The sequence below is a fragment of the Pseudophryne corroboree genome, chromosome 4 (assembly GCF_028390025.1).
Source record: "Pseudophryne corroboree isolate aPseCor3 chromosome 4, aPseCor3.hap2, whole genome shotgun sequence".
Taxonomy (NCBI): domain Eukaryota; kingdom Metazoa; phylum Chordata; class Amphibia; order Anura; family Myobatrachidae; genus Pseudophryne; species Pseudophryne corroboree.
In genome coordinates, this window is record NC_086447.1 from 79,991,927 (window position 1) to 80,010,575 (window position 18,649).

The window sequence follows — 18,649 nt, forward strand, 5'->3', positions numbered from 1 at the left end:
AATTTGTGAGAGAGAAGAAACTCATATAGGTGCTCCAGAGGTTTCATTGCTCAGGCATTCACATGGCGGTCAAGAGGTACTACCAAGCCTGCACAGTCTGCCAATGGACTGTTCCTAAACCTGATTACTGATGTTCCTGGGTACCTCTTCATATATTCACAGGTCCATTAGGGAGACAGCTCTCATAGGATGCACAAGGGTGGCAAAAGAGAGGTTACGATACCCGAGCCACCACACTCACCCATAATTTGGGTGATAAGGTGCTTGTCTGGGTACCCCCCCACCAAAGAAGACAAATTGTGTGCACATGGGCAAGGTCTTTATGAGGTTATAGAGGCAGTAGGACCAGTAAGTTTTCTAGTACGGCAGTTGGGTAGACAGCAAACAGATAGGTTTTCAGGTCAACCAGTTCAAACCATGGGTATAGGAACAGCTTATTCAGCAAAGGATTCCACCAAGAAAGTTGTGTCACAGGTTGCACAGACCCTTCCATCCTCAAGCCCCACCTCAATGGACCACAGTGGGAGATGATGAGAAATTAGTGTTGCCAAAGTTGGCAAAGCTAAGAGAAGGGGATTTGGGAAAAGGGATGTCTTTCTGGAAAAAAGGTCTGCTTCACAATGTAAGGTCTGCTTCACAAAGTATGGCAAAATGGAAAAGCCAAGGGGAAGGGTATGTGGCAAAAAGGGGGCTTTGCAATGTTCTAAATACTCAGAACAGGTCTTACACTCTGGGACAAGGCGCAGACTGGGTTAAGAGTTCTGCTCCTCACTACAGAAAAATATCATTCATACAGCTGCATTATCTGGGTGAGACTAATTGCTATGTGAAGGTATAAAGGTTTGTGGAAATCCGTGGGCAGTACAGGTACATCCGATGCTGACAAGAAGCCAAATGACAGAGAGGGGCTGCTGTGTATTACCTAGGGAAGCCATGTTTGGGAAAACAAATGTAATTTGTGAAGAATAAAGAAGTTGCCTGAATAAGCAACCAGAGTGGAGCTGTTTTTTGTAAAGTGACCCTTTACAGAGTGGTATCAGAAGTTTACATCGGGGTCAAACCTTTTTACAATAAATATATGCATATATGGAGATATAGAGAGAGAAATATATATATATATAAACAGTTAGTATGGACCGGTACTCCCACAGATAGCTGTATTGATGCTACAGTTCCCTCTGGTATAAATGGATATTGCACAAACAAACAAACAGCGGCACTAAGGGGCTAATTCAGACCTAATCGCAGCCATGCAAAATTTTCCACGCCTACGATCAGCAACTCTGACATACGGGTGTGATAGCATCGTACGGCGGTGATGTCATTGCACTCGGCGAGTAAGTCTTTACCTGCACAGCATTGCTGCACTGTTAGGCGACTTTTTGCCACGTCCCAGGGTCGGGGTACGCCTGCGCTGCCTGGACAATGCCCCCAAAATGGCGGCCAAACACCGCCGGCCTGCCCCCTCCCGCCCAGCGAACGCCTCTGCCTGTCAATCAGGCAGAGGCGATTGCTGGGCTGAGATACCAATCGCATCTCTGGCATGCACATACATACTGCGGCGCATGCGTAGTTCAGACCTAGTCGGCCGCTGTGCGAAAATGCACAGCAGCCATCAAGTCTGAATTAGCCCCTAAGAGTCTTGAAGAAAATGTGTATTTCAACACATTACTTTAAGGGCCTAATCCGGACCTGATAGTAGGAGCAAATTTGTTAGCAAATGGTCAAAACCATGTGCACTGCAGGTGGGGCAGATGTAACATGTGCAGAGAGAGTTACTGTATATTTGGGTGGGTTATATTGTTTCTCTGTAGGGTAAATACTGGCTGCTTTATTTGTACACTTCAATTTAGATTTCAGTTTAAACATACCCCACCCAAACCTAACTCTCTCTGCACGTGTTAAATCTGCCTCCCCTGCAGTGCACATGGTGTTGCCCATTTTCTAACAAACTTGCTGCTGCAATCAGGTCTGAATTAGGCCCTAAGACACAGACTCCAAGTGCCACTGCTAGTTTGTTTTATATATATATATATATATACATATATATATAAAACATTTGGTTATTAGCTTGGTAAAGGGGTGAACTTGTGCAGCGCTTAAGTGCTCAAACAGGATGGGAAACAGCTTCTTAGGTCAATGAATGGAATGGTGCTTTACTTTCAGCATAAATGGAACAACACAAGTGAACAGAGAATAACAAATGCCTGGCCACCATTCAGGGCACAGACTCATTTCTTCTCCACTGACTAACCTTGGGCAGCTAATCTGCAAACATAAACCCTATTAAATGAAAAAGCTGCAGTCCTGTTTCTCACAGGTATACTGTTTGCCTTACTTGGCTACTCACATGCACAGTCCTGCTTCCTGCAGGGTAATACAGGCTCCAACCTGCTCACAGTCAAGGCTTCACTGTCTGGCTTGGCCATCTGTCACAGCTCCACAAATGCACTTTCATAGTCTTTAGAGTTTTAGAGCTCTCCCTACTGTCAGGTTCTGGGATATTTGTGTATCCCACTCTGTCTCAGGACTAGATGGAGTTGGGTATGTAAAGCTGGAGGCTTGATATAGCTTCTTCACAATTAGGTGGTAGGAGCTGGGACCACAGAGCATGTTCAATACTAAGGGTAGGAAAACTAGCAACAGGTAGTTGGCAAAGACCCAGAGTAGGGGCGTGAAATCTAACCCCACTGGTGTTTTTCACCAGGGATTCCCGCAAGGAAATTTGGGCTCAGCTGCAGCTGACAGGATGGTCATGGCCCCCGTCTGGGTCATGTTTGCTAGCATTAGAAGGTGTGAATGGGAATTGGGCTAGGTACCGATGATTGAGGGATATCAGACTGATTTTGATGACTGAAGACTTGGGTCTGGTACCAATGGTCTGGAATACTGTTATATGGCCCTCATTCCGAGTTGATCGGTCGCAATGCAAATGTAGCAGAGTTACACACGCTAAGCCGCCGCCTACTGGGAGTGTATCTTAGCTTCTTAAAAGTGCGACCGATGTATGCGCAATATTGCGATCACAAACGACTTAGCAGTTTTAGAGTAGCTTCAGACTTACTCTGCCTGTGCGATCAGTTCAGTGCTTGTCGTTCCTGGTTGACGTCACAAACACACCCAGCGTTCGCCCAGGCACTCCCACCGTTTCTCCGGCCACTCCTGTGTTTTTTCCGGAAACGGTAGCGTTTTCAGCCACACGCCCCTAAAACGCCGTGTTGCCGCCCAGTAACACCCATTTCCTGTCAATCACATTACGATCGCCGGAGCGATGAAAAAGCCGTGAGTAAAATTACTTTCTTCATAGTAAAGTTACTTGGCGCAGTCGCAGTGCGAACATTGCGCATGCGTACTAAGCGGATTTTCACTGCGATGCGATGAAAAAGAACGAGCGAACAACTCGGAATGAGGGCCTATGTTCAGTCCGTTATTTTGCTTTGTTCCTTAGCAGTATGTTCCCCAACCACTAGGGGTCACCAGGGTGCTTATTTGTGTGCCGCAGTTCTGGATTCTGCCTAATACCTCTTTCAGACAGAAAAGTCTGAAAGTCCCGGCAATTACCCGGCATTTCAGTGCCGAGTCGTTTTGCCAGGACCTGCCTGACTCCTCCTTCACACAGACATGCAAATTACCGGGTCGGATATTTCGACCCAGTAATTTTCAGATCAACACGGGTATTTTGTCTGTGTGAAAGGGTCAACCCGTGTCCTAATTCCAGTGTCTCCGACCCTGGTAAATTACTGGGTCGAAGTCCCGGGAATTACAACAGGGGTTGACCCTTTCACACAAAAAAAGGACCCGTGTGTTACATGAAATTACCAGGTGGAACTGCTTCACCCGGTAATTTCATCTTCTGTCTGAAAGGGGTATTAGACACTGCAGTCTGTCTTGGAATTGTGGTCAAGCATCAGGTATTCTGATGTAATTACCAGCATGGAAAACACTTGGTTCCTGGCCGATTTAATCCCCCTGGGCCCAGCATTCAGTGCTGTGTCATTTATGCTGTCTGCCTGTAATCTGGATGCCTGTGATTGTCCTGTGAATGCCATTTTCATGTTTCCAGTCTTTTTCCTGTATTTTGTGATTCTTTTGGACTCCAGTATCAGCTACAGGTCTGCACCTCTTAAGAAACTTCTTGACCAGTTCAGGTTATCCCTCTGTAATTATTTCTGGACATTTGTTAGCTCTTCATTCATATCAGGACTCCTGATTATCAGTATGTGTCATCCCTGCACTTACAAGCATGTTTGCATTTTGCTGTAATTCTGGACTTTAGATTGATTTATATTCATACTGTACCAGTTACCTGCCCAATCAGTGATTCATTTATGTTATCAGCATCTGCATTTCAAGTATCCCTGCCCCTGTGACCATCTGTTTATCAAGCATTGTTTTCATATCACTGGTTTATCCGCACACCCCTGTTTCTTGTGAGTACCTGCAATAAACTTTATTTTGCATTCACCGACATCGCCAGTCGATTGTGATTTCTCCGTTACCCTGGGGAGTTCATAACAAATACCGGACTTGCACTGATGGTCTGGAAAACCGGACTTGTGCTGAACACAAGTGACTAATCAGGAGTTTTTAGCAGCAAGAAACACAGGCCCTCATTCCGAGTTGATCGCTCGGTATTTTTCATCGCATCGCAGTGAAAATCCGCTTAGTACGCATGCGCAATATTCGCACTGCGACTGCGCCAAGTAATTTTGCTATGAAGAAAGGATTTTTACTCACGGCTTTTTCTTCGCTCCGGCGATCGTAGTGTGATTGACAGGAAATGGGTGTTACTGGGCGGAAACACTGCGTTTTATGGGCGTGTGGATGAAAACGCTACCGTTTCCGGAAAAAACGCAGGAGTGGCCGGAGAAACGGGGGAGTGTCTGGCCGAACGCTGGGTGTGTTTGTGACGTCAAACCAGGAACGAACAGCACTGAACTGATCGCAGATGCCGAGTAAGGTTGAAGCTACTCTAAAACTGCTACGAGGTATGTAATCGCAATATTGCGAATACATCGTTCGCAATTTTAAGAAGCTAAGATACACTCCCAGTAGGCGTAGGCTTAGCGTGTGTAACTCTGCTAAATTCGCCTTGCGACCGATCAACTCAGAATGAGGGCCACAGACTGCAGCTTATACGCTGAACTGCAGTATTGATGGCAGAGGTAAGACACAAAACATGAGAAATGTAGTCAGGATTGTGACACCTACCTCCTGTAGATAAGAACCTGTCTTCCCATCCTCCAGATCACCTGGGCTTTGTCTCAACAGGCAGCACACACAAGCCACAGCAGAGTTTTCCATGACTGCAGAGTCTTCCATACTGACTCTCCACTGCAGCAGTTAGATGTTCTCACACCTGCCAGCCTGTGTTGAATGGATCCCTCCTGTTCTACACAGAATATGTGTTTTGAATGTGGGGAGCCCAGACACATCCAGATTGAGTGGACAACACTGCAGGAGTCTTTGGACTGCTCCTTAGCCCAGAAGGTGGTGCCAATGTACCCAAGCTACTCTACCATGAGTGTACTCCAGAAGGGCAATTAATTGTTTTGGATAACAGTCCTCATTAACCAGAATGTGGTCCTTGCCTTAGGTGACCCCAGTAGTGAATATACTATGGTTCTGGGTTCACTGATCCCAGCAGAGTCAGCACCTCAGTTGCCGAAAGTAAAGGTCCTGTGCATTCATTGGAATTTGAGAAGTACAAGAGGACCCTCCTGCCAGTAACCTTCAAGGGCCAGACAGTGCAGGCCATGGTGGTGATAGCTCTAAGCTGCCGTATCCACTCATCTTGGGATGTTATTTCCCATTAATTCCAGAAGGTGATCTTAGATCAAGTATGACATTCTGGAACCTCTTAGAACAGTAGCATCGGGAAGTTTCTCTTCCCTGCAGCGGCAAACACTGTCTATCTGACTGATTGCATCCTGTATGACCAGGTCAGATAAAGCCCTTGCTGGTATTGTCGCATCTGATGCGACCATGCCAGGCAAGTAGTTAATGGGCTTTAGCCCTTTTGAGCTACTGTATACTGTATGGGAGTCAACCCTGGGCCATTTAGGGTATGCCAAAGGAGGGTTGGAAACAACAGGAACTAAAGAACCAAACATGGTACAATTTGTTTCCAAAATGTATGAGAGGTTGGGAAAGCCTTCTGGTGCGCCAACACTTAGAAAAAGAGCAAAGTCAACTGAAAAATTCTGTAACTGCGATAACCCAGTTCTTCTGTTCCAGGGATGAGGTCTTAGTTATAGTGCCAACCAAACTGAGTAAGTGCTTCGCTTATTGGCAGGGACCCTATGAGGTTGCAGAGGCAGTTGGCCCGGTAAACTATATAGACCAGCAGGCAGGGAGGAGGAAAGGAAAATCATATATATCATCTAAAACTATGGCATGATGAGATTTCAGTACCAGGGTTGCTGAGTACGGTAGTAGAAAAGTCCATGATCATCATAGCACCTACCTTGTCCACAGAACAAAGGTGGCAGGTACAGGAGATGGTACAACAAAACAAGGACATGTTCTCTTCCTTACCAGGGCGCATGGCTTTTGTCAGTAAAGTTCTGACTGTGACTGGGGATTCCAAGATGGGTTGCGGTTTGGAGATGGACTCTCCGGGATGGACATGGCCTGAACGGTTGAAGTTCTTAGTGGCCCCTGAGGTGACAACTGTAAATGAGACTTCTGAACTGAGTTCCAATTGGGAGGCAGTCTCTCTGGGCTGGTTGAATGAAGTTCCTTCACATGTAGTGACTAATTCATACCTAATCACAGCAGCAAATTTCTTAGCAAATTGGCAAAACCATGTGCACTGCAGGGGAAGGCAGATATAACATGTGCAGAGAGAGTTAGATTTGGGTGGGTTATAGTGTTTCTGTGCAGGGTAAATACTGACTGCCTTATTTTTACACTGCAATTTAGATTTCAGTTGAACACACCCTACCCAAATATAACTCTCTCTGCATATTTTTATTCTGCTCCCCCCCCTGCAGTGCACATGGATTTGCCCATTTGCTAACAAATTTGCTGCTGTGATCAGGTCTGAATTAGGCCCATAGCGCATGAAAATTGAAGACGTGGTAATGAAGAAAAGAAGAATGAGATGGGTATTGATGAGACAAAGACAGGATCTGGAGCTGGATCACCCCCACGCAGGCTGGAGTGGTGTTGAAGACGACTGAAGCGGAGGCAAAGTCGGCAGTTGAATTTACACGGTTCCGGTACAGGTCGAGTGTGAGAGCTTAGACAGATGGAGACTCCAGAAATTAAGCTGTAATTAACAGGAAACAGGAGCGAGTGCACACTCTGGAAACTGGGAGCACAGTGCACTAGCATGCAGACAAGGCTGCGTAAGGTGTAACACTGGTGTCAGACTGCCCCAGAATGCTCCCAGAAATACCCTTTGCTCTCCTGGGTTTGGTGCAGCCGAAATTAGCTGCATCAGGCTCCTGATAGGTCCCCAAAGTCATGTGTCTTCACCAAGATGGTGGCGCCCTGCACCTGGTGCCGCCGGGACTTAAGCTACATAGAGCTCCATTACCTGCCTGCTTGCCCCCTCCTACCATCTGGACCTGCAGCTGCACACCACCGCCTGCTCCCGCCAGTCGTCTTCCGCACAGCGCTGCCCAGGAAGAGCCAACAGACTGGTAAGCGCCAGCTCCCATCAGCGCCGCTACCGCTGGCAGTGGCAGCTTTAATTGGGATTTTTAATTATTTATCTTTGTTCTCGCCGGCCATGGCATATCTTGAGCGGCAGTAGGAAAAGATACTTTGGTACTGTCATCCTCCAGAGGTCGATAGTCGTACCAAGCTTCCATTTCATATTGACCCCCCGAAAATGAACCCATTATTTTCAAAGCCTTGTTTTTTCTAGACCAGCACTCCCAGCATTCGGTCTCCCAGATACTAAATGTTAACCTACAGTGGCTCTATACAAAGTACTGTTGATAGGCCATGCAGGGGCACATCTAGAGAGGAGGCGGCCCATGTGCAGAATCTACCTGGGCCTCCTCCTCCTCTAACTGGCAATGCTGTAGCTCTGGGCACTAGGTTCACGAGGGGACCGTAGTTGCTGACCCAGAGAATAGAGCGCATGTGCAGGTCTCTGGGAAAATGGCGCGGTGGCCATTTTCCCAGTGATTTTGCTACCGTGCATGCATAAAACACAGAGAAAATTGCGGCTGCTGGACTCTAGTATAAAAATAATGGGTACAGGGTGTGCAGTGTGGGCCCCCTGGACCCTGTGTGCACCACACAGACTGCACCCATTATAGATATGCCAGTGGGTCCATAATGAAGGACAGTTTCAAGAGATCCACATTTGAAAGAAAAATTAATCTGATCACTCTCAATGACCTGATATGGGAGGGCATTTATCATTGATTTTACCGCCCAGGATCGCATTGCATTATATGTTCCTATCGGCTGGATGTACCACTATATATTAGATATGAGCGGGTTCAGTTCTCAGAGAACCGAACCCTACTGGACAGAAACGTCATCATCCCGCTGTCGAATTTTTGTGGGATTTGGATTCCATTTAAGAAGCCCCACATTGCGGCCATTTTCACTCCAGTCTCGAAGAGTGTATTGAGAGGACGTGTCCTCAGTGTTCAGTGTCTGTGTTGTCAAAGTCGAAAAATATAGCGACCTATGATGCCTTATACTAACCCCAATGCACGTGCCCGCTGCTCGCGCACCGACCCCCCGTGCGTACGCATCCCCTCAGGTTGAGTAGGGGATGCTCTGATGTCGCTGTTAGGGGCCGACGGTCCGCCCGTCAGTGCGGCCCGGCGCCTAGCAACTAGGGACGCCGCATGCGGACAGCTGCCGGCTCCCTAGCAACGCTAGACGCCGGGCGCACGGAGCCGCTCAGACCCTAGCAACGGGGACGCCACTGTCGGACCGCGTTCCCCGTTGCTGGGTCTAAAGTAATCACCTCATTGGTATCCTGGCCGTGCAGCATGCAGCTGCACGGCATGATTGTTAATTACCCTGTCTGGCTCCTGATTGGAGGGCTCCCAATTAAAAGCACTCTCAGGACTTCTCACAGACGCCGGTAATAGCTTCCTGTTTGCTGTGTCTGTTGCAGAGAGTTTTCCAGTCCTGCTCTATCCGGTCGTTCCTGTCCTCAGTGGTTCAGTACTCGGAAGTTGTCATTTTTTCCTGGAGTCCAGACCGAGCACCTTTAACATCCTGTGGTGTTCGTGAGTTGCGGCGTAGCCGTGTGTTGCGGCTTGACCGCTCTCTATTTATTATTTGATTATATTGTGTTTCGGAGCTTTTGCGGAGGATTCCGCTCCCACAAATCCACTCTGGTATCCAGCGGTGCTGGATAGGAGTACGGGTTAGTGGATTTTTGGTTGTCCTTTTTCCTGGCGGTTGTCCGCACATACTTCTGGTTTAAGTTAGTTAGCTTGTAGCCCCTGGCCTGGTTGCTTAGTCAGAGGGCCCCTTGTTATCACCCTGTCTCGGATTTCCCTTTGTCTCCCATTAAGACCTGAGGGGGCATCGGAGTTGGGCAGACATAATCCGCCCTTCAAACGCGGCTGCCATGGGCTCAAGCAACCATAGTCTCGCAGGGGATTTCTGATAACACGGGCGAGACAACGGAGTTAGGGCGCCAGGGGTTACTAGGCTTTCCTGCTCCCGTAACCAGCATTCTCTTCCAGTACTCTGACCTCCGTCATAAGATCTCCTCTGGTCAGACGTACTGGTATCCTAACATTATTACCGGCCAGACTAAAATTTAAAATTAAACAGGATTTGATTTTTTCCCTTATTCAGTTTGGAAGATTTGTCGGCCTCATGAATCCCACTGGTGAAGGGCCAAATCCTGGCCAGCTTCTAGTTAGCCAGATTCAAGAACTTACTCAGATGGTTCAGGATCTATCCCTTCGGGTGAGGTCACAGGAAGATCTGTTAAGGACTTCCCCGAGGGTCGTTCCTGAACCAAAGATGCATTTGCCTGACCGTTTTTCTGGGGATAGAAAGCAGTTTTTTAATTTTAAAGAGTCTTGTAAACTTTATTTTCGTTTAAGACCAGTCTCCTCAGGTACGGAATCTCAGCGGGTCGGAATTATTATTTCTTTACTTCAGGGGGATCCCCAGACCTGGGCTTTTGGTTTAAGAACAGACGATCCGGCATTGTTGTCTGTAGACGCCTTTCTGGGGTCTTTAGGGCTATTGTATGATGACCCTGATAGAGAGGCATCCGCCGAGAGTCAGTTGCGTGCTCTCAGACAGGGTAGGAATCCCGCAGAGATTTATTGTACGGAGTTTCGCCGTTGGTCGAACGACTGTGGATGGAATGACCCAGCCCTGCGCAGTCAGTTTCGCCTCGGCTTATCTGAATCTATAAAAGACAGTCTCCTTCAGTATCCCGCTACTGAGACTCTCGATAAACTCATGGAGCTTTCTATTAAGATTGATCGTCGTCTCAGAGAGCGGAGGGCTGAAAAAGGAGCACCTGTCGGGTCTACTCCTTGTGTTTTTTCCATTCCTGTGGACATAGAGGAGCCCATGCAGATAGGTCTCTCCAAGCTGTCTCCTGAAGAAAGAACCAGAAGGCAAAATTCTGGTCTTTGTTTGTACTGTGGGGGTAAGTGACATTTTGCCCGTAATTGTCCGAACAAGTCGGGAAACGCCTCGACCAAGTGAATTGTGAGGGGGTTCACTTTGGTCTGCAGCTTATCTCCTCAAATAATTCATTGTTAGTCCCAGCTAAAGTTTCCTTTGGCAGCCTCTGTTCCTCGGTGTCGGCTTTTGTTGACAGTGGAGCTGCAGGGAACTTTATGGACTTAACGTGGGCCAAGGCCTTAGGTATTCCTCAGTTAGCCTTGGGTAGATGTATCACCATGCATGGTTTAGATGGGAGTCCCTTGTCCAATGGGGTTATTTCTCTCTGTACACCCCCTGTTCTACTTTCGGTAGGAGCTCTTCATTCCGAAAAAATGGAATTTTTCCTTACCCATTGCCCAGCAGTTCCAGTGGTTCTGGGTCACCCTTGGCTGGCCTTTCATAATCCCATCATTGATTGGCAGTCGGGGGAGATCTCACAATGGGGTACCATCTGTAATAAGGAATGTATTACGTTTCCCATCAGAATAGCTGCTGTCATTCCCGCACCCATTCCTGTGGAATACCAGGATTTTGTTGATGTATTTTCTAAGGGCAATGCGGACATTCTGCCTCCCCATCGGCCTTATGATTGTGCTATTGAGCTAATTCCTGGTGCCACTTTGCCTAAGGGAAGGTTATATGCATTGTCCGGACCAGAAACTGTGGCCATGAATGAGTATGTTAAAGAAAGCCTAGGGAAAGGATTTATCAGGCCATCTAAATCCCCTTTAAGTGCAGGCTTCTTCTTTGTGGAGAAGAAGGATGGATCACTCAGACCTTGAATTGACTTTAGAGCCTTGAATAAGATCTCAGTAAAAAATACTTACCCTTTGCCGCTGATTTCTGTCCTTTTTGATCAGCTACGTTCGGCTGTGATTTTTTCTAAGATTGACCTGAGAGGAGCGTATAACCTCATCCGAATCAAGTCAGGGGATGAGTGGAAAACGGCATTCAGTACTCAGTCGGGTCACTATGAGTATCTGGTTATGCCATTCGGCCTATCTAACGCTCCGGCAGTTTTCCAGGATCTCATTAACGATGTGCTCCGTGATTTTCTTGGAAGATTCGTAGTAGTCTACTTAGACGATATCTTGATATATTCCGACTCTATTGAACAACATGTTACTCAGGTGCGTCAGGTTCTAAAAAAATTATGTGAAAATCACCTATATGCCAAGCTGGAGAAGTGTGAATTTCATGTTACGGAGGTATCCTTTTTAGGGTACATTATTTCCCCTCGGGGATTCTGTATGGAACCAAAGAAGCTCCAAGCCATCCTTAGTTGGGCGCAACCCACCAACTTAAAAGCAATTCAGCGCTTTTTAGGGTTTGCGAATTATTATAGAAGATTTATTCACTCCTTCTCCGACCTAGTTGCTCCCATTGTGGCACTGACTAAGAAGGGAGCGGATCCAACCAACTGGTCACGTGAAGCTGAGTTATCTTTTCAGGCCTTGAAACAAGCCTTTGTCTCTGCCCCAGTCCTCAGACATCCCAACCCAGAATTGCCTTTCATTGTTGAGGTTGATGCCTCGGAGGTTGGAGTAGGGGCTATCCTACCTCAGAAGGATCCGGATTCTCTAGAATTACATCCTTGTGCCTTTATGTCCAGGAAATTCTCATCTGCTGAATCCAACTACGATGTTGGTAACCAGGAATTACTGGCTATTAAGTGGGCTTTCGAGGAGTGGAGGCATTGGCTTGAGGGAGCAACTCATACCATTTCAGTTTTGACTGATCACAAAAATCTTCAGTACATTGAATCAGCTAAACGGCTGAATGCCCGGCAAGCTCGTTGGGCTTTATTTTTTACTCGTTTCAAGTTTATTATCACCTTCAGGCCAGGTTCCAAGAATACCAAGGCGGATGCCCTGTCACGCAGTTTTCTTCCAGTTCATGATAACAGTCCTGTTACTCCCATACTTCCATCTTCAGTCATTCGGGCAGGCCTCACACAAGATTTATTTACCCAGTTAAAGCAGCTTCAACATTAAGCTCCTGGAAATACTCCTGCTGGTCGTCTTTATGTCCCTGAGTTTTTGAGAGCAACTGTTTTGACGGAGTTTCATGATAGCAAAGTTGCCGGGCATCCGGGGATCGCTAAGACTTTGGAATTAGTCTCCCGCTCAGTATGGTGGCCTGGTCTTTCCAAAGACATTAAGGAGTTTGTTTTTTCTTGTCAGGTCTGTGCACAGCATAAAGTTCCCCGTTCCTTGCCTATCGGTCAACTTATGCCCTTGAATGTTCCTCTCAGGCCATGGTCTCATATTTCCATGGATTTTGTGGTGGACCTCCCTCTGTCAGCCGGATGCCGAGTCATATGGGTGGTAGTGGACCGTTTTAGCAAGATGGCCCATTTCATTGCTCTTCCCCGATTGCCATCTGCCCAGGGATTGGCAGTTTTGTTCCTCCGCCATGTTTTCAGACTCCATGGGTTACCCACTGATATTGTTTCTGATCGGGGTCCACAATTCATTGCACAATTTTGGAAGTCTTTTTGTGCCTCATTAAAGATGAAATTGTCTTTAACGTCTGGCTACCATCCCCAATCCAACGGGCAGACTGAGCGAGTTAATCAATCATTAAAACAATATTTGCGTTTGTACTCGGCCAAACTCCAAAATGACTGGTCCGAGTTTCTTCCGTTGGCGGAGTTTGCTTACAACAATGCCTGTCATTCCTCCACCAATGTGTCTCCATTTTTTACAGTTTTCGGTTTTCACCCCAGAGCTAATTCCTTTTTTCAACATTCCTCTGTCTCCTCGCTGACCTTGACCTCTCATCTCAGACTCATTTGGAGAAAAGTGCACCTTGCTCTCAGAAAAGCGGCATTTCGGGAGAAAAAAATTTCTGACAGGCTCCGGCGGCCGTGCACTTTTAAAGTAGGAGATAGGGTATGGTTGTCGACTCGAAACATTAAACTTCGACAAACCTCAGCCAGATTGGGCCCTAAATTTATTGGACCATTTCATATTATAAAAAAGATCAATCCAGTTGCTTTCCGGTTACGTTTACCAAGAACTCTCCGGATCGGAAATACCTTCCATTGCTCCTTGTTGAAACCATACGTTTCTTCCAGTAGATTTCCTCGGAAGATCTCTCAGGGGAAATCACCAATAGATGTACAGGGTCAGCAGGAGTTCTTGGTGGAGAAGGTTCTCGATTCCAAGTTGTCCCGGGGTCGGCTTTATTTTTTGGCACATTGGAGAGGTTATGGTCCAGAAGAAAGGTCTTGGGTCCTGGATGAGGATCTCCATGCCCCGAGGCTCAAAAAGGCATTTTTTCGAGAATTTCCTCAGAAACCTGGCCTTAGGGGTTCCTTGACCCCTCCTCAAGGGGGGGGGGTACTGTTAGGCGCCGAGGGTCCGCCCGTCAGTGCGGCCCGGCACCTAGCAACTAGGGACGCCGCATGCGGACAGCCGCCGGCTCCCTAGCAACGCTAGACGCCGGGCGCACAGAGCCGCTCAGACCCTAGCAACGGGGACGCCACTGTCGGACCGCGTTCCCCGTTGCTGGGTCTAAAGTAATCACCTCATTGGTATCCTGGCCGTGCAGCATGCAGCTGCACGGCATGATTGTTAATTACCCTGTCTGGCTCCTGATTGGAGGGCTCCCAATTAAAAGCACTCTCAGGACTTCTCACAGACGCCGGTAATAGCTTCCTGTTTGCTGTGTCTGTTGCAGAGAGTTTTCCAGTCCTGCTCTATCCGGTCGTTCCTGTCCTCAGTGGTTCAGTACTCGGAAGTTGTCATCTTTTCCTGGAGTCCAGACCGAGCACCTTTAACATCCTGTGGTGTTCGTGAGTCGCGGCGTAGCCGTGTGTTGCGGCTTGACCGCTCTCTATTTATTATTTGATTATATTGTGTTTCGGAGCTTTTGCGGAGGATTCCGCTCCCACAAATCCACTCTGGTATCCAGCGGTGCTGGATAGGAGTACGGGTTAGTGGATTTTTGGTTGTCCTTTTTCCTGGCGGTTGTCCGCACATACTTCTGATTTAAGTTAGTTAGCTTGTAGCCCCTGGCCTGGTTGCTTAGTCAGAGGGCCCCTTGTTATCACCCTGTCTCGGATTTCCCTTTGTCTCCCATTAAGACCTGAGGGGGCATCGGAGTTGGGCAGACATAATCCGCCCTTTAAACGCGGCTGCTATGGGCTCAAGCAACCATAGTCTCGCAGGGGATTTCTGATAACACGGGCGAGACAACGGAGTTAGGGCGCCAGGGGTTACTAGGCTTTCCTGCTCCCGTAACCAGCATTCTCTTCCAGTACTCTGACCTCCGTCATAAGATCTCCTCTGGTCAGACGTACTGGTATCCTAACAGTCGCCTGCGCAGGGAGATGGGTATTTACGTCAGTGTTTGTGTGCGACTAGCGAGCGACTCGATCACTACATATTTAACCAATATAATGCGTTTTATAGTTAATATTCCCCTTAATAATGTCAGCAAGTATGGTAAGTTTAAAACAGTTCTTGGACCTGAGAAATTCTCCTTTACATGCTGGGAGGGTTCAGATAAAGGTTGGAGGGTAGTATTTGGTGTCCAGCTGTGGGGTAGTGAAGAAGTGTTGTGCCTATGACAGTTGGGAGGGATTCGCATAGTTCCTGCTCATGGTTATGCACAGAAGTAGGACATAAGATTAATTGCATTCAGAATAAATTGCACATAAATGCAGGGTGGGGGACTGGAATTTATTCACCTCTTTCCCACAGACTGTAAACAAATAGCCATGTTTACACTAAGCTTTGAGATTCTATGAAGAGGGCTTATACCTTTGTTTATGAATAGGTCCAGGTTTCTCTCCAGAATAATGAGTGCTGAGATGTCATTGTCTCAACTGAAAGAGGTGACCAGGGGGTAAACAAAGCACAGAGACAGAGTTTGTTTGGAAGATCCAAACAATAGGTTTCCCCAATACAACCAAGAGAGGAATTTAGAATACTGACAAGTCCTAGCCATCGCCCATTTCTTGAACTAACCAATGATCCCAGGTGCAGTACATGTCCCACCCCCTAACCAATGGAAAGAGGACACATAGTATCTATTGAAGTATGTCTTGAGCTAGTACATAAATATAGTTTGAAATAGGCTTGGGGACACAAGAGTCTTATCTCCACAACGGTTTTCATCATTGACTAACCCAGAGCTGGTAACCAGGACATGCGCAGCGAATCATTCCCCAGTGTGTAAGTACACTCTCTGTGTGACCATTCTTAATCTCTGATTGTAATTGTGCCACGATCTCTCTCTCTCTCTCTCTCTCTCTCTCATTGTATGTTATTGTTTGCTATTGTGCTGCTATTGTGTATTTATGTGTAGTTATTTTGTTAGATATTGATGTTAGCTTGTAGTGTATGAATTGTCAACGGTATTTCCCCTTTTAATATAACTTAATCCTGTTAGTAAAGGTTTTGGAGCCTTAGCAAGGTATTGTGTGTTTATTACATTGCAGAGGGTATTCAGAGCGACTTAATCACTCAAACAGCATTTACACCAGCAAGGTTAAGCAGCGTTATATCGCTGCAGTATTTCAGTTGTAAGGTTTACAATACAAACTCAATCATAGTGTGTTGCATACAAGGATTACTGAGTGTCATCCCATGAGCGTCTGCGCCGCTCGTGTTCCCCGCACGATCACAGCGTCCGCTACGCTAATAGCGTATCATTACGGTAGTCGGCCACCTATAGCGTGTTCGACACCAAGCGTAAAACTGTGAGCAAGCGTATCGCTCGTGCGTCTCGATCACGGCTGAGCGTCTGCTATGCTAAGTGCGTACCCTTACGGTACCCCATACGCCGATTGCGTACTGAGTCTCCTACCTACATATAGTGAAAGTTATAAGGTAATCAAATCAGCATTATCAATTGGGGCCTCGTCCTCCCTCCACATATCCACACTAGTGCAAACAGACTTTATCTGTCAGCAAGGGCGGGAAAGCAGTATCCTTTCGTATCCATATTGGTGGTGAGGGATACAGTGGTGCTGACTAGATAAGCATCTGTTACGCTACGCTGTAGGAGTGCTGGGGTGGAATCCAGAACCGGAAGGTAGTAAGGTAAGAACAATACGCTATTATCTTTTAAAACTGTTTATTTCTGTTTTGCGTATGCACACATGCACGCACGCACACACCGGTATTTCTTTTCAATTGTGTAGTTTCACATCTCACTCTCCTGTTTGCCATTTATAATTGATAACGTGCTGAGAAAGAGTGGTTGCTATTGGTAAGTAAAAAAAAAAAATAATACGTTAAGGAGTAATTTGTAAAACACGCACACGGCTTGCCTAAGATACAAGGAAGTTCTGTGTGGTGTTCAGTAGATGATTACAGTTAAAGATCATTTACATTGATATAAACGTGTTAAATTGTATTTCTGTGGACATATCTGGCCTGCGTACACGTGTCTCTAACAAGGGACAGGGCGGACGTACGCGACCCAAGGGTCGACGCACGGAGCGTATATTATGCAACGGAAGCGTACGGATACGCCCACGTAATACAAATCACACAATAGTATTGTTTTAGTAGGCGATAAGGAGGAAACGCGATAATAGCGCAAATCAGTCTCAGTGTCCAAAATTTTAAGCTAATAGATCCTTCTCTAGTTGCAACTCCTCTGGACTAGACTGCGATACTGAATGAAAGGGATTTTTGCGCAGAAACGAAAGTGAAGAGTACATGAGGTGAAAGTGTGTGTATAAGTATTTTCTCATTTTTGGGTGGAACCACAGGAAATCGAGTTCTCGTGAGGTACATACGTGAGAGTGACAGCACGGTGGCTTGGGAGGCATCCCTTGTTAAACATTTTAAAAAGAAGAGTATAGCAGACCAAGAGGTCTACTGTAGCACAGACCAGGAGGTCACGGACCAGGAGGTCCAGGTACAGCAGACTAGGAAGTCCGCTATAGATAGAGTCAAGAAGCACAACACCAGGAAGGGTTGGTGCGGTACCCATATAGGCCATTAAGCTCCGGCTGAAGGAATTCGCAGCCACAATTTTCGATTCCGTTGGTCGTTCCGCACATAAGATTAGTTGCTTGTGTGCCGTACGATTGTACCTCACGTAATTGTGTGCATTAGTTTGTAACTTGACCCAGTACCATTTGCGTATGCTAGTGGGATCATAAACGCTATTTGTACATTCTGACGTGATTTGTGTAATTTTTTTTATTTTATGGGAGATTCGCTGGTCACTCGGGAATTCTCTAACAACCAATAGTTACTGGGAAGGGTAAGTGCTCTGCCGATCACCCCCACATGTTCCAGTAAATAGAGGTTCAGATCGCAGGGGCCCTGGGTTGAGTACGCCAGCGCTAGGGCAGCGTGTGGGCGTATTGGTCGACGTGGGCGAGTGGCGTGAAGGTACTCGGTAAACTTTCACCGTCGGCCTACCGGACATCTTGGTTTTTGTAAGGGTTAGCTGAAGACCCTGATTTGAATGTCAGAGGTAGCGAAAGCAACACCTGTAAAGATGGGGGCCAGTTGTTCAGGTAGGGGGCGATCAACCCTGGTCCAGGTTGATTTAGTAAACCGACCAATAGGGTCGGCAAGGTATATCATGTGTGAGAAATACGGTTCACACACAGAGGTTTTGTGCTATGAATGGGATAGAATGACTGTACATGGGCCCTCATTCCGAGTCGTTCGTTCAGTAAATTTCATCGCATCGCAGCGATTTTCCGCTTAGTGCGCATGCGCAATGTCCGCACTGCGACTGCGCCAAGTAAATTTGCTATGAAGGTAGTATTTTTACTCACGGCTTTTTCATCGCTCAGGCGATCGTATTGTGATTGACAGGAAATGGGTGTTACTGGGCGGAAACAGGCCGTTTTATGGGCGTGTGGGAAAAAACGCTACCGTTTCCGGAAAAAACGCTGGAGTGGCCGGAGAAACGGGGGAGTGTCTGGGCGAACACTGGGTGTGTTTGTGACGTCAAACCAGGAACGACAAGCACTGAACTGATCGCAGATGCCGAGTAAGTATGAAGCTACTCTGAAACTGCTAAGAGGTGTGCTAATCGCAATATT

General features: G+C 47.0%; 1 protein-coding gene across 3 annotated transcripts in view; it reads left to right on the forward strand.

Moving 5' to 3' along the window:
- Nucleotides 1–18,649, forward strand: part of LOC134908934 (cytochrome P450 2C5-like) — a 239,835-nt gene that overhangs the window by 180,580 nt on the left and 40,606 nt on the right. The window lies entirely within an intron of this gene.